Source organism: Budorcas taxicolor, chromosome 1, assembly GCF_023091745.1.
Source record: "Budorcas taxicolor isolate Tak-1 chromosome 1, Takin1.1, whole genome shotgun sequence".
Classification (NCBI taxonomy): domain Eukaryota; kingdom Metazoa; phylum Chordata; class Mammalia; order Artiodactyla; family Bovidae; genus Budorcas; species Budorcas taxicolor.
In genome coordinates this window covers 171,697,695-171,712,796 of record NC_068910.1, presented here as the reverse complement: position 1 = coordinate 171,712,796, position 15,102 = coordinate 171,697,695, and the positions used below count along the sequence as shown (strand labels likewise).

General features: G+C 42.4%; 1 protein-coding gene and 1 long non-coding RNA gene across 3 annotated transcripts in view; both read left to right on the top strand.

Annotated features, from left to right (window-relative positions):
- SCHIP1 (schwannomin interacting protein 1) overlaps nt 1–15,102 on the top strand; it is a 151,403-nt gene that overhangs the window by 89,989 nt on the left and 46,312 nt on the right. The gene's annotated exons all lie outside the window — the stretch shown is intronic.
- On the top strand, nt 9,092–14,701 carry LOC128070944 (uncharacterized). Its single transcript, XR_008201817.1, has 2 exons — nt 9,092–9,918; nt 14,018–14,701. It is a non-coding gene; the product is annotated as an uncharacterized LOC128070944 (long non-coding RNA).

Sequence of the window (15,102 nt, the reverse complement as noted above, 5' to 3'; positions counted from 1 at the left end):
ACCTGGGAAGCCCATCAGACTACATTTTTGTCTATTTTCTGTCTTCCTTACTCCACAGAAGCTCCGCGAGGACAAGGATTTTTAGGTTTGTGTCCATCTGCTCTCTCAGTGCTAAGAACAAGCTCTCAAATAATACGGATGGATGTGACTTATATGTAAAATTGAGTAAGAAAAAAGGCACTGTAAACACTCTATAGCATTGTGGTTTCTTACACTTTGATGGCCACTGGGATGATTTTCAATCCTATTCCTATTCCGACTCCCTGCCATCAACATGCCCTGATTTCAGTGTCTTAGAATCAGATTATCCCTTTATTTTTTGTTACTTTTCTCATCTGTGAAATGGTATTTTTTCTTGTTAACATCCTGGCATGAGAGTTGGCAGGTCCCTGCCAGAGGCCACCTTTCTGCATCAACAAGTCAGTTACCATGAATCAAAAGCCACTTTCTCCCAATGTTTACATAAAGGGCTCAGTGAAGATTATAAAGCAGCCCCGGGAAACCATGCATTGCTTCACTTCCAAGTTATTTATTGCTGATATAGAGAGTATAACTGATCCTCAGGTATAACTTTTCCAAATAGATGATTGTTTTGAAAAAGTTTCACTGCTTCCTAGAGCTTGAACCCCCTGTTGGAGGTGGATGGATGTGCCATGCTATGAACAACTTCATCTGGGAACGGGCGGGGGGGGATGTTCAGAGAGAAATTCTCAGGCAGAATTTTTCATGGTTGTTTTATTTTTAAAGTTTCTCAGGTTGTCGTCATCTTTGTGTACTTTTCTCCCTCGCAGGATTTACATTAGCACAGAGGTTGCTGAGGCATGTCTTGTCATTTTCAGTTGTAGCCGTGTTAAAAGATAGAGCTATCGACCTCCATTTTCCAGTCTTGGGAAAAAGCCAGTCTCTTCAGGAAAGAGCCTTGCCCACAGCTTCGGGCCTGGCAGCCTTTAAGAGACCAGATTCCTCTGTACAATCTCTGATAGAAAGTGTCAAAATACTGTTAACTTGAAAGCACAAGCTTAGGTCAAAGGGTCAATTATGCTTAAAAACTCCCAAAGATTTTCTCCTCTTTCCCTGCAGTCAGTTTTGGGGATTAATCTGTATATAAAACCAGTGACACACTTTTATCCCTTTCTTTCCGTTGCTTAAATTCCTTTATGACCACTCCAGATATAAACCACACCCTCATGTTCTCAGCTCCAGTAGAAATGAAAGAGAAAAAATGTAAAATGGTATGTGAATGACTCTCATCTTTTTCCTCCCTTGGGAGCATAAAGAGACTCTTCTTCACATGCACACCTGATCTTGAAGAAGCAGAGTGGAAATTTTCATACTTCCCCATTTTCTTTAGGATAAACTTTCGCATGGCATTTAAGGCCTAATCATGGGGACTTCCCTGGTGGTCCAGTGGCTAAGACTCCATGTTCTCAATGCAGCGGGCCTGGGTTTGATCCCTGGGGATTAGATCCCATATGCCAAAACTAAGAATTCACATCCCGAAACTAAAGATCTTACATGCCACATTGAAAATTGAAGATCCATTGTGTCATAACTAAGACCCAGCACAGCCAAATAAAGAAATAAATACTAAAAATATATTATTTATTTAATTTTTTTTAAAAAAGGCCATGAAAAAAATAAATAAATAAATAAAAATAAAAATTTAAAAAGGCCATGATCTGAACCCTGGACAGAAACACTCCTCCCTCCCCACCTTGTCCTCCTGCCCCAACACAGCCGTCAGTCCTTTTCTTTGCTGTGCTGCCTCAGCCTGGAATCCCTGCCACCCGTGTACCTGCTTCTGCCTGTTGCAAGCTGATGCACTCTGAGGCTCGTGTCACTTCCATCAGGAAACTTTCTCCTTCTCAGTGCATTTTGTTTTTACCTCTATAAGAACCCATTTACAGCTAGTGACATATAAGTCTGCCTCCCTGGTTAGACAACAGGCTCCTTGAGGACAAACGCCTGATTTTCATTTCCTGCCCTATGCACAGATTGTGTATTCCATAAGAAAGGTGTGTGTTCCATAAATGTGTGTTGGACTGATTGGATTTTCTGCAGTTGGTCCTGTTCTGAGTCCCCAGGATGAGGAGTTTGCTTCATAATACCAGAGAGGAGCTCAGATCTGTGCATTGCAACTGGGAGTGGGTGAAGGTGATCCCCCTGCATTGGGAGATCAGAGTCTTAGCCACTGGACCACCAGGGAAGTTCCCATAGTTAGGCCTTGAATGCCAGGCAAAGGAGTTGGAAATTTATCCTAAGGAAAATACGGGAAGTATGAAAATTTCTACTCCTCGTATGTGGCTCATGAGCCTCTTGCCCAGTTGCCATCCCATGTGCTGAGATGAGGGACATTGTGCAAGGAACAAAATGAAAGAGACACACATCCCACCCTTTCCAGAGACAATCATTAAGAATATACCACCGCACCTACTTCTCCTTCACCAAGAGAGGTTCCCCAAGGTGAACCTTGTGGTCTGTCCCAAGCACGTCTTCAAAACACTAGTGGTCAGTGGAAGCTAGTAGTCATCCTCAAGACACCTTTCTTAATATACTGAATTTTGCAAAGTTTTCATAAATCTTCTTACCATATAGAGGGATCATTTTACTGCCTCCTGAAACACCAAATATTCCTTGGGCAAGATGTTTCAGCCCAATTGAAATATTGTACCCATCACCTAGAATGAAAGGTGTCCTATATTAGTCTCAAATGATAAAACTAGGGAGTATATCAATTTAAGTAGTACATCAAGATATCCTAAGAAGCTCTTGCTGGGAGAAAGTAGTAAACAGACCTTCAGGCTGATTCTAGTGGGTTTTTTTGTTTGTTTTTTTTTTGCCTCCGTGCATGGCATGTGGGATCTTAGTTACTTGACCAAAGATGGAAACCTCGGCCCCAGCGTTAGAAACGTAGAGTCTTTACCACAGGACTGCCAAGGAAGTCTCTCTAGTGGGTTATTTACTGGTTAACAAAAGAAAGGAAATATAGTCTGTCCCCGTTGGCGCCAGGCCAAGAGAGGGCTCATTTTCCAGTCCCCTCTTCCTGTGAATGAGAAAACAAGGTATCAAATTTGACTTTATTTAGGATTCCATTCAATTTAAGCCTAGTTTCATCCACAGCAGGGAAAAAAAAATATACTGTCCTAATAGAAAGGGGAATTTCAAAGCATTTAGTGCACTGTTTGAAACAGGCTTTTAAAATATAAGTTCAATGAAAAATAAATGAGTAAAATAAAAGTTCAATAAAGTTATTTTTATGTCTTGTTGTATAGATTTTTATTTGATTGGAGAATTTTTTTCCCTGGAGTGTTGAGGAATACTTTGTCTTCATTGTTTTGCCTGGCTAGGGGTACAGTTGTATTTTGCCTTGTTGAGATACAGTGTGTTTGTCTGAGAAGGGAATAACATGTTTATCACCTTAAAAATTAAGAAAATAGTTCTGGATATAAATTCATCTGCACTTGTTTTTAGGCCGTATATCTGAAAATATAATGTATATGTTTTACCACAAAAGGAGCACAGTGAAAAGTACCCAGATGGGTGGGGAAAAAATCATTTTAACAGGGTTTCAGTATGGGCCTGATCTGAAACAGAAATTTAGTACAAGCACATCATTCCTATTTAAAGTAGCACTGGGAGCCTCAAACATCATGATTTAGACATCAGATGATTTTAAGAAATAAATGTGCAATGCATATTTTAAGCCAAAAGTCTAGTATTTTCTCTTGGAAAGAGAGTGGTGGTGGGTTATTGGAAGGAAATGGGCACATTGCTGTGATATATGTCAGTGCTTGCATGGAGAGCAGAGACCTCACCTTCACACACACACACAAACACACGTGCATGCACGCACATGCACACACACACAGTCTTGGGTAACTAAGACTTCACATGCAGAAGCTCAGGATTAATAGCATCGTATTCCATTATTTATTTATATTCTCTGTACCAAGGGAAAATGTGAAATCTTGGTGTACTTAATATTCCCCTGAGCACTGTGTGGAAGCATCAGAAATTACCAAGCTTCCTGAAATAGAAAGGACTTTGACAAAATTGCTCGAATTCAGAAGAAAACAGTCATCCAAAGGCCTAGTGACAATCAGCGTAGGAGAGCCATTAAGGGGGAAAGAATGCTAAGAGCACAGAAAAACATAATGAGGGCATGAACAGCGGTCCCCCTCTGAAGCTGCGCCATTGCCAGCCAAGTGACCATAGTTGGTGTTTCTCGTACTCAGGTCTTCAGATAGGTGGAAAGCTTGATGCCTGTTGTCCCCACTTTTTCTGATATGGATAAATGATTGACACTCTGTCCCTTCCAGCGTTTTAACCTCCTCCACTGCACACTCCCAATGCCATTAGTTTAACATTTTAAATCTACAATGAAAAGTCCTCTGCAAAACAATATGCAGATTTTCATGGTTTATCTAGCTATCAGAATACCTTAATTGAAAAGCAAAGTAAATTTAGATAAATACTGCACAGAAGAAAAAAAATAATTTTAAAAGAGATTATAAATCAGTGTCGGTTTGCGTAGCACATGGAATTTGGAGGCTAAGGCTGAAGGAGAGGCGGTGGAAAGCTAAAGGGTTAATCAGGATGAAATAAGAGTTTCCATTAATAAGAATAGGAAGATCTTTTGACAGGGCATAAGTGATTTCCCAGTAATGCGGTCTGTGTTCTCAGAGTCAATAATTTCCACCAGTGGCCGATAATGATCATTTAAAAGCATTAGCTCACGTGACCAATGTGCCTCACAGTTCAAATTATGGCTTGACAGGAAACTGAAGCTCTCCATTCTGGTCCTTGAATTTCAGGGCAGGGGGGGTAAGCAGAGGCCCTTTCAACCTCAGGGATTGTAAGTGGCTCTGTGTACATTTTCTAAGAGGAAGCATTAGTATCTGGCCCCATGTTTTGCAGGCAGAGTTCATTTTAGAGAGGGCAGCAGTAGAGGAAATGAAAGATTCGGTCATTCAGTCATGTCCAGGCTCCACTATTCATGGGATTCACCAGGCAAGAACACTGGAGTGGGTAGTCATTCCCTTCTCCAGGATAACTTCCTGACCCAGGGATCGAACCCAGGTCTCCTGCATGGCAGGCAAATTCTTTACTGTCTGAGCCACCAGGGAAGCCTGGTAAAGAAGAAACCAGGAAAAATTCTCTGTAAGGACATGACTGACTGTTCTCTTGTTTGTGCATGGCTGCTACAAAACCACCAAACATTAAGTTCAGTTCAAGTGTTCTAAGGTGGTGTTTTGTTTTTTCATTTCCTGTATTCATTTGAACCAGTTGGAAGTGAAATCAATTACAATGTTGATCCCAAGCATGTAAAGTCAGTGTCTTACCACCAAGCCTAGAAATATGATCGAAAATAAGATAATGGCTTATACTGAATTTTTTCAAGGTCTCGAGCTGTGCTTCTGACATGTAAAGTACCCTCAAAAATCTTAGAGCTCTTGTAAGACTACAGGTTTTGATTCAATAGGTCTGGGGTGGGAACTGAGGGTTTGCATTTCCTGTCCACTCCCAGGTGATGTGGATGCTGTGGCTAGAGGACACAGAGCAAAGCTCTAGAAAGCACCAAAGATCAGTCCATGTGACATGAAGATAGGATATATTTTAAGCGGGCACAAACCATCCAGATAGTAATGACACAGCTCCTTCTGGAATGGGTCTAGGCTACGAGCCTGTGTCCTGAGCACTCACTTAGGGAGGGCGCAAAATACATTCATCACCACTGGAGACCAACTTTTAAAAGAAGGAGTTTTATCACTTGTCTCTATATAGTACTTAGTAGAGGATCACTTTTGCCAAGAAAAGATATAGGGGGTAGAGGAGGAGAATGGTTTTTATTACTTTCTTGGGACTAACCCTTGTTCCTGTTGTATAGCTGGAAATTTTCATCTTGGATTTTGAGATGCCCTTCTCCAAAGGTAATCGATTATAAATGTGCTGCTGTTGCTTCAGTCGTGTCCGACTCTGTGTGACCCCATAGACGGCAGCCCACCAGGCTCCCCTGTCCCTGGGATTCTCCAGGCAAGAACACTGGAGTAGGTTGCCATTTCCTTCTCCAATGCATGAAAGTGAAAAGTGAAAATGAAGTCGCTCAGTCGTGTCTGACTCCCAGCGACCCCATGGACTGCAGCCCACCAGGCTCCTCCGTCCATGGGATTTTCCAGGCAAGAGTACTGGAGTGGGGTGCCATTGGCTTCTCCGATAAATGCATATGCATATATATATATATACACACATATATGTATGTGGTCAATATATTATTGGTGCATATAAATTAATTTGAATATATACATATACATAGTTAATATTGAGAGTTCAGTCCTTTTAACTGTATATTTAAGGCCACCTTGTTAAAACCTGAAGAAGGGCATGGCAACCCACTCCAGTATTCTTGCCTGGAGAATCCTATGAAGAGAGGAGCCTAGCCAGCTATAGTCTATGGGGTCATAGAGTCGAACATGACTGAAACAACTTAGCATGTGTACATGCATGTTAAAATTAAAGTCAAAAGATAATAATTAGATGTATAGTTTTATGTACTTTACTAAGTCTTGTAATATCTAAATTTTTATTGGGAATTCCCTGGTGGTCCCATGGTTAGGACTCAGAACTTTCACTGCCGTGGCCTGGGTTCAATCCCTGGTCAGGGAACTAAGATCCCACAAGTTGCGTGGCACAGCCAAATAAATAAATAAATTTTTATAATCACATGCATGTTAGCTCTTGATTATAGATAGCTAAATGGGCTAGGTGCTAACCTAGGTAAGAGGCTGAAATCACCGAAATTCATGGTAGGCCCCCTCCTTCAACCTGAGCAGACCCATGTTTACTTACCTCTTAAATGTATATGGTTTCCAAAAAAGATTTCAGTTGAAAAGCACTCATGTAAACTATTAATATTTCCTCCATGGACAGCATTCCAAGGAATCATTGTAAGCAGCCCAAACCTTTCTCCTCTGTGCATGCATCTATTCAACAGCTATTCATCGTCCACTTAACATGTGGGAGGTGGTGTCTAGATGCTGTGGGAAAAACAAGATGAATAACACAAAGTTCTGCCCTCTTAGAGAAAGGCTTGAAACTGTAACGGTGTTAGAGAAAAGCCATGATCAGTCTAAAAGCAGTAGGGTAAACCTGAAAGGAAAGTTCCCTGTACAGTGTGTCAAGTCACAACTATTGATGAAGGAGTTTTTATTTCATTCCTTCAGGTCTGATCATCAGGGCACAGCAGTGACACGTGCTGAATGTTACAGATATGTGATTTAGAAAATAGTGTCAGCATGTGATATCATTTTTAAAAGCTACGTTTGATTATTGTTGGGTACCGTTGTTTCTTAGAGGGGCAGCCATTAGGAGGCAGTCTCCACACCCATTTAGAATATGGGCCACAGAAGCAAATTCTGTGTTTCAAATTCTGGCCTGACCGTGAGCAAGCTGCCACACTGGGGCAATTCCCTGCTGCTGCTGCTGCTGCTACTGCTGCTGCTGCTGCTGCTGCTACTGCTGCTGCTGCTAAGTCATGTCAGTCGTGTCCGACTCTGTGCGACCCCATGGATGGCAGCCCACCAGGCTCCGCCGTCCCTGGGATTCCCCAGGCAAGAACACTGGAGTGGGTTGCCATTTCCTTCTCCAATGCATGAAAGTGAAAAGTGAAAGTGAAGTCACTAGCCTCACTGGTTTCTCACTCCACTGTGAAATGCAGTTTGATAATAATATCTACCTCAAAGGGTTCCTGCGAGGACTGAAGACAAATGTAAGAGGCACCTGTAAAGTACCTAGCCTGTAGCAACCCCCAATAAAGGGTATGCCGTGTGTGCTAAGTTGCTTCAGTCATGTCTGACTCTGCGACTCCCTGGACTGTAGCCCACCGGGCTCCTCTGTCCATGGGATTCTCCAGGCAAGAATACTAGAGTGGGTAGCCATTCCCTTCTCTGGGGGATCTTCCCAACCCAGGGATCGAACCCACATCCCTTATGTCTCCTGTATTGGCAAGCGGGTTCTTTAGCACTAGCGCCATCTGGGAAGCGCGTTAATATATATCATGTAATAAGATGCATGCTTCTTTCATTTTAACTAGCCTCCTTTGGCAGAGTTTAGTATGCAGAGGGTCCTTCAAAGTCGAGCATCTTTTATTTTAACCCCAAAGCCTTACCTCTGGAAAATTCTTTGGCTTTGGGAACACCCACCATATGGCAGCACTCAGTGACCAGCATGACCTCTCAGGCCTGGAGGGTGTACTGGGCTTCTTGCATGCAGGTGGTGGGACCCCTGTCCAGAGCAAGGGTCCTGGGGTCTGGAGGAGAGTTAAGACAGGGGATATCTCTGCTAGGGAGAAGGCCTGCCCAAAGACAAGTGTGGCTTGGGAGACACAACTCCATCAGACTGTCTGACAAAGGCACAAGACAGTCTCAGGACCTGGGGTGGGGGATGAGGGTAGAGTTAAGCAGGGGTTTGGATTTGAGTTAGGGGCTGTAGAGGAAAGTATTTGCTTTATGGAAATAGTGCTACAGAAAACCACATTAAGACAACTTTATCCTACAGGTCTTCCACAAATTAATTTTATTTTTTTAATTTGTGGAGAGAAAATACTAAAGTGATGTGAGCATGTCAGCAGAGGTGCAGATGCCAAAAGCTATCTTGAACAGCATTTTGCCCTAGAACTCTGTTCTTAACAGCATTGAAGCTGGTCAAGCATTCACGTTAGAAAACCTATTGACTGGTACAATTACTGCTTCCTGTCTAAGCCTGTCAGACTGTAAGATTATGCTGCTAAATGGAGCCTTGGCCCTTGAATTCTTCTTTGACCTGTTTCTCCTGCACACAGTAACTTTCAAAACAATACCGCGTATATATTTTAGTTTATGGCCGTAGTAACTTGATAACAAGGAGCGTGTGTTTGTGTGCGCACTTGTTTGCCTGCTTCTTGCATCAAAACATCCTGCAGCTGTGGGCCTTTTCCTTCTCTGTTCGTAAAGCCAGTAAACAAAGCCAAAAGCCATGGGAAAAGGGTAGAAAGAGCAGCAGCAAGGAACGTCCTCTTTTGTGAAAGCCCGCCACCGGCTCTTAGAGAAAAGTTGATGGATCTTTTTCTCCTGCCTATATTACTAGAACAAAGCAACGATTCCATGGGCAGAGGGGTCCCTGTCTGTGTTGGAGAAGAATTTCATTCTTGTGCTGTGGTTTCTCCCTGAAGATGAGACTTTCACATTTGATTTGAAGAAATGATTGGTTATAGGAAAAAGGCAAGGGGGAAAAGGCAAACATCTGTCTTACAGGTTAACTTTTAAATTATACTGTTTGGTTTTGTCATGCAATACCCGGCTTTTAACTCGCCAGTGAAGTCTGCAAGGCAGGGCTTTGCATCTATTTTTATCCCGTACACTCTATCCCTAGTTCAGAATAAGATTGCTGGCTTCTTCCAGAACTCTTGTCCACACTCAGCCCTAAAGCAGGAAGTTCAGGGGTTAAATTGGCTTTTCCTGGATTGAGGGTAGAGAAGGTGCTGGGGAGAGGCATCCAGGCAGGATCGCTCAGGGGAAGAAGGTGACAGCAGATGTGGAAAGGCTGGACTCTTAACCAGCCAAGTGTCAGGGCAGAGTAAGCCTTAGAGAACGGCAGCTGCCCCTGTGCCGGAGCGCGGAACAGACCAGGGAGGCCAGCTGGGGCGGTGTCTTTGGGACAGAAGGGGGCAAGGTCACACACAGCCGGACACAGACTCTTAGCTGGCTCTCCATGTCAGCATGAGCGGGAACCAGGGTCCTGGGCAACGGCACATCAACCTATCAGGATTCATGGGATCTTACTTCTTAATTGTAAAGAGTTAAAAGGATGAATTTGGACAGTGATGGAATGGATGACATCATCAGTCAAGAATCCCCATTGGATACGGAGGGGAATTATAAAAAGGTAAGGGGGGAGAGCTCTTTTGTTTGTAAACAATCAGACCATTTTTCTAACTGGGAGAATGATAACCCTTGAGGAGTGTCCAGATCCCACACTCAGTGGCCATTGCCATAATATATTCAAGAAAGCTCAATGCACAGAATCGAACGCATTAAGTTGGGAGAGTACTTCTTTCTGCTTTTTTCAGCTTGTATTCATTAATATATTATAGCAGTAGCTAGAATACACATGTTGTTCTCCTGAAGTTGAAGAAAACTTCTTATGCTTTTAGTTTCTAGTTAGGCTTTTTATGAAAGGAATAAATTTTTAAATTATTGACATGTTGACAGTTCACCTGCAAGAAATAAGTACTAGCATGTTTAATCCATCTTTCTAAGTTTGACCTTTTTTTTTCAGATCTTTTTAAACAATGAAAACTATGAAGTTTTACTAAGAGAAGTGTGGGGTTTAAAAAAAAAACTGGTATAGTATCTGCTAATTCTTTGCTTGCATTTTCTTTTGCAAGTCAATAAATATATTTTTGGTATGTTTTATATGGTAATAGTTTCATAATAACAGCCCCAAGTAAAAATAGCTTTAGTTATATGGGTGAGGTCATGAAATTAAACTACCAGTATATACTTGTCTGTCCACAGAAGGCTAAACACTATGTCCTTTCCCCTTATTATTTCCTGTAAGTCAAGTGTAGGTCACGACACAGCACAGTATGAAAAATCAGGGCCTAGAAAGAAAGACCTCTTTCCCTCAGAAGCAGATGACCTAGAACAGTAGAATTTGCTCCTAAATTTTTAATTTGATCAAATATGTCACTTTTTTCCCCTAGATTGAGATAGAAGATCTGTCTGTCTTAATAGATCTTTATATATAATAATGTAAAATATGGCAGTTTAGATCTTATATGCATAATTGTGTGTGAGTATGGGGGCTGTTTAAGTATATCCTTTATTTCTTAGGGCAGTTCAAATAGTTTCTTTTCTTTCTCAGAAACTGAAACTTAAATTTGTAAAAGAGGTTTAAATGACCTACAGTGTTGCTCTGTGTGGGTTTTGTCCTTTGTGATCCCCAAAAGGAAATGAGGGCCCGAGAGGATAAATGCTCAGAGTCCTGAAACCCTGACACTTCTCTGATACCCCTCCTGCCGGAAGTGGGTGTGCAAAAGATACTTGGGATGCTCAGAAGTCAGAGTCACTTTCCCAGCCCAGTAGAACAAGTACACAGGTCTCATGTTGCCTCTGCATTCAGTGCCAAAGGACTGGTCACATTTTCTTTGTCACAGCGTTTCTCAAAAAGGAGAGTGTGGGTTGGTTTTCACTTAGGAGAAATGAAAGACGTACCATTTGCTACTGCAGTAATAATAAAAGTAATGACCACTGTAGTTTTATCTGCTTAGAAACAGAGAGAGCCCAGATGCCAGGAATGACTGAACCATGATCTGCGGGCTCCGTGATAACAGTGCTGACTAAAGTGTCAAACATGAGATGCTCAAGTAGCTTTAACACCTCTACAACAACAAAAGAGAGTTGCATTGTATCACCCTTTATCTCACTAAGGCGGCAGCGTACCACGCGTGACTTTAGGAGAAACTGTATCTGAGAGGTTAGTATAGAAGACTACTAGATGAAACTTCTAAATGTGGAAACACCCAGAGATCAGTATGTGTCGTTCTGGACCCTAAATCTGAGAGTCATTCTCTAGTCATTTTAGCTTTATCTACCTTTCTCAGGCGAAGTGCTTTCAAATGTATACATATCATGGAACTATGAAGGCTTCATTATGCTTTAAAAAAAAAAAAAACTATTAACCATTTCATTAAGAATGTCTAGTGAAACCAGATGATATAGGCCTTCTTTAAAACACAAAAGATAAGAAAGTTACCCAAAATAAAGATCACTTTTCCTAATTAGAACCTTCCTAAGTTTTTTCCCCCCTAACTTTTTTTCTTTCTTTCTTTCTTTCTTTCGTTTGTTTTTGTTTTTTTTTTTTTGCTGTTTGGTTTACTAAGTAGAAAACTTAGATATTTAGATGCCATAAAGCAGTGGTCTGCAGGCTTTTTTGATCTCATATTTATCAGTAAAATGTTTTTGAACCCAAGACATTAACATACACGTATCCCACTCATAATTACACATGCATGCTATGTCACTTCAGTTGTGGCCAACTCTTTGAGACCCTATGGACCATAGCCCTCCAGACTCCTCTGTCCGTGGGATTCTCCAAGCCCTAAGAATACTGGAGTGGGTTGCCACACCCTCCTCTAGGGGATCTTCCTGACCCAGGGATTGAACCTGAGTCTCTTATGTCTTCTGCACTGGCGGGCAGAGTCTTTAGCACTAGTGCCACCTGGGAAGCCCCATAATTACACATACACTGCTGTAAAAATCCATCTTGTGTGTATGAAATGTATACACTAGGCCTTTGGTATCCACGGGGGATTGGTTTCAGGATCCCCACAGATTCTAAAATCCCAGGATGCTCAAGCATGACATGGTATTTGCATGTAACACACACATCCTCCTGTATACTTTAAACAATCTTCAGATTACTTACAGCACCTCTAACCTCTGAGTGCTCAGTCATGTCTGACTCTGTGACCCCATGGACTGTAGCACACCAGACTTCTCTGTCCATGGGATTTCCCAGGCAGGAATATTAGAGTGGGTTGGCATTTCCTCCTTCAGGGGATCTTCCTGACCCAGAGATTGAACCCACGTCTCCTGTGTCTTCTGCTTTGCAGGCAGATTCTTTACCTACTGAGCCATCAGGGAAGCCTGCTTACTACTACCTAATACAGTGTAAATGCTGTATGAATAATTATAAATACAATGTAAATGCTATACAAATAGCATGGCAAATTCACATTTTGCTTTTTGGAACTTTCTGGAAGTATTTTTCCAAATATTTTTGATCTGTGGTTGGTTGAATCCACAGATGCAGAATCTGTAGATGTGGAGGACTGACTGTACACAAATAGGTATTTTCAAAACTAAGCTGCTTAAAATATAACCAAAAGCAAAAGTTTTAGTAACTTCTTCTTTCACCTCCTTATATTCTGAGGTCAGTTGTCCAAAACAATTTGAAAATTGGTATATCCCTGCCTGGGTACAATAGAATTTCCTATACCAGTTGCACTAATAAATACCGCCCTGTGTATAGGGATTATTTTACAAGGTTGTTTTAAAGTCAGGCAAACAGCCTTCAGAGGAAAGGTCATTTTACAATGACTGAAATTAGATTCCACCCAGGCAGAGGAAGGAAAAGAGTATGCATCTGTTTCGTTTCCTTGGGGAAGATCCTGTTGGTAAGAAAGATGTTTCATTTAGGACCTCTGGTTTATTCAGTAACAGTAGTAAGACTGTACTCAACGGAAAACGTAGCTGCGTATCTAGAAAGGAAAGCCTACACCTTGGCAGAATCTGAGGTGTGAACGTTCAGTCCATTATGGCCCTGCCTTGCTCTGAGCAGCCTCTGGCCCTTTGGTCACACAGCCCATTGTCTTCAAGACATAAAGGCACACAGGTCAGTGTCCTGATTCCTTCAGCTGTCACTCACCAAGAGCCCTCCTGGGTCCCTGGCATTGTGCTCAGGGCCAGGATCACAGAAGGGAGGTTGGGCTTTCCCTCCGGGAGCTTACAGTCCATGTGGGAGGTACACAAATAGGCTGCTCTGAAATTGATGCCACCTGGAGGGACGTTCAGATGGCCAGTGTGGACCTAGAAAAGGCACAGCCCATGCCATCTCAGGGCGGGGGATAGATCCAGATTGTACCAGTGGAGGGGAGGCGTGGGGAAATCAAGAAAATTTAACATGGAATACAGCAGAGGACTGGCTCCCACTTCATGCCAGAGCAGAGCAAACACAGGGAAGCTGGCCTGGCTTTCTGTCCCCAGGCTACTCCTGGCAGAAGGAGCCGCAGCCGCAGCCGTGTGTGGTTGGAGGATGGGCAAGCCGGCTCGCCAGGCTTTGTTTCTCCGGGGTGCCATCTCCAGTGTGGTGCATCCAATTATGGTGAAAGATTAGGGAGGAGCCCGTGAAAAAATTAAAAGGCTGGAAGGAACAATATTTAAAGTGAAGCCACAGCTGTGCCTCATGTTTTTTTAAAAAGGTGAATGGAAATGACTGCTTGAGATAAACTGCAATAAACAGGAACACAGAATGCCAGCTGCCATTCCAGACGAGAGCTCTGCCCGCCCCACGCAATTACTGAGGAAAAGCAGCCGTCGACCTCTGCACCCTCACGTCTTCCTATCTGTGAGGCTGAATGCGCTTGAGGAACTCCGCTAAGCTACTGAACCCTTGGCGGCCCCACCTCAACCCCCCAGGAACAATCTCTTCCACTCTCTGGGCCAGAGTCTCCTTTTCTTTCAAGGGAGAAATTGGCCGGATTGGTTTTAGGTCTTGTAAATATGAAGCCTCTTGGCTCCTCGTTCAGGCTTCTTTGCATCTTATCACCTGGTTGGTACACCTTGGTGAGCCAGCGTGATCAGGGAATGAGTTCTTTCAGAACCCATAAATTTTTTGGATATATGATATGTGGATTTTGTCTCAGTTTAAAAAAGACTCACACACACAGTTTGTGGGAGGGAGAGTACAGTTTATTTATTAACTGAGATACAATTCACATACCTTAAGATTCACATTTCCAAGTGTACACTTTGATGGTTTTCATTATATTCATAGGGTTCTACAAACCACTGCTATCTAATTCAGAATGTTTTCATCAGCTCCCCTCCTAAAATAAGCCTGTCCCCATTAGTAATTACTCCTAATTCCTACCCACCCACCCCCCACAATCATTAATCCACTTTCTGTCTTTATGGATCTGTCTGTTCTGGACATTTCTGGATCTCGCTCATCCCTTTCTCCACTCTTCTCAGCAGCTTACCCCACCCCTCCCTTTAATATTAACAACTAGACCATTTAATGAGTTTCTCTCTGGGTCAGACACTGGGTCAAGTACTTTCTATATAGTATTTTATTTCATCTGTAATACAACCTAAAAAATAAGGTATCTTTATCCCTTTTTTTTTTTTTTTTTTTCAGGAAAAGAAACTGGGGCTTAAAGTGTTTTCATAACTTGCACTATTAAGTGTCACAGTGAAGAGGTTAACTTGGGTCTTCCTGGCTGTGATTGCCCTGCTCCGGGCTCCTGTACTCCTTCCTGGTCATGCACATGTGTTCAACCCCCCC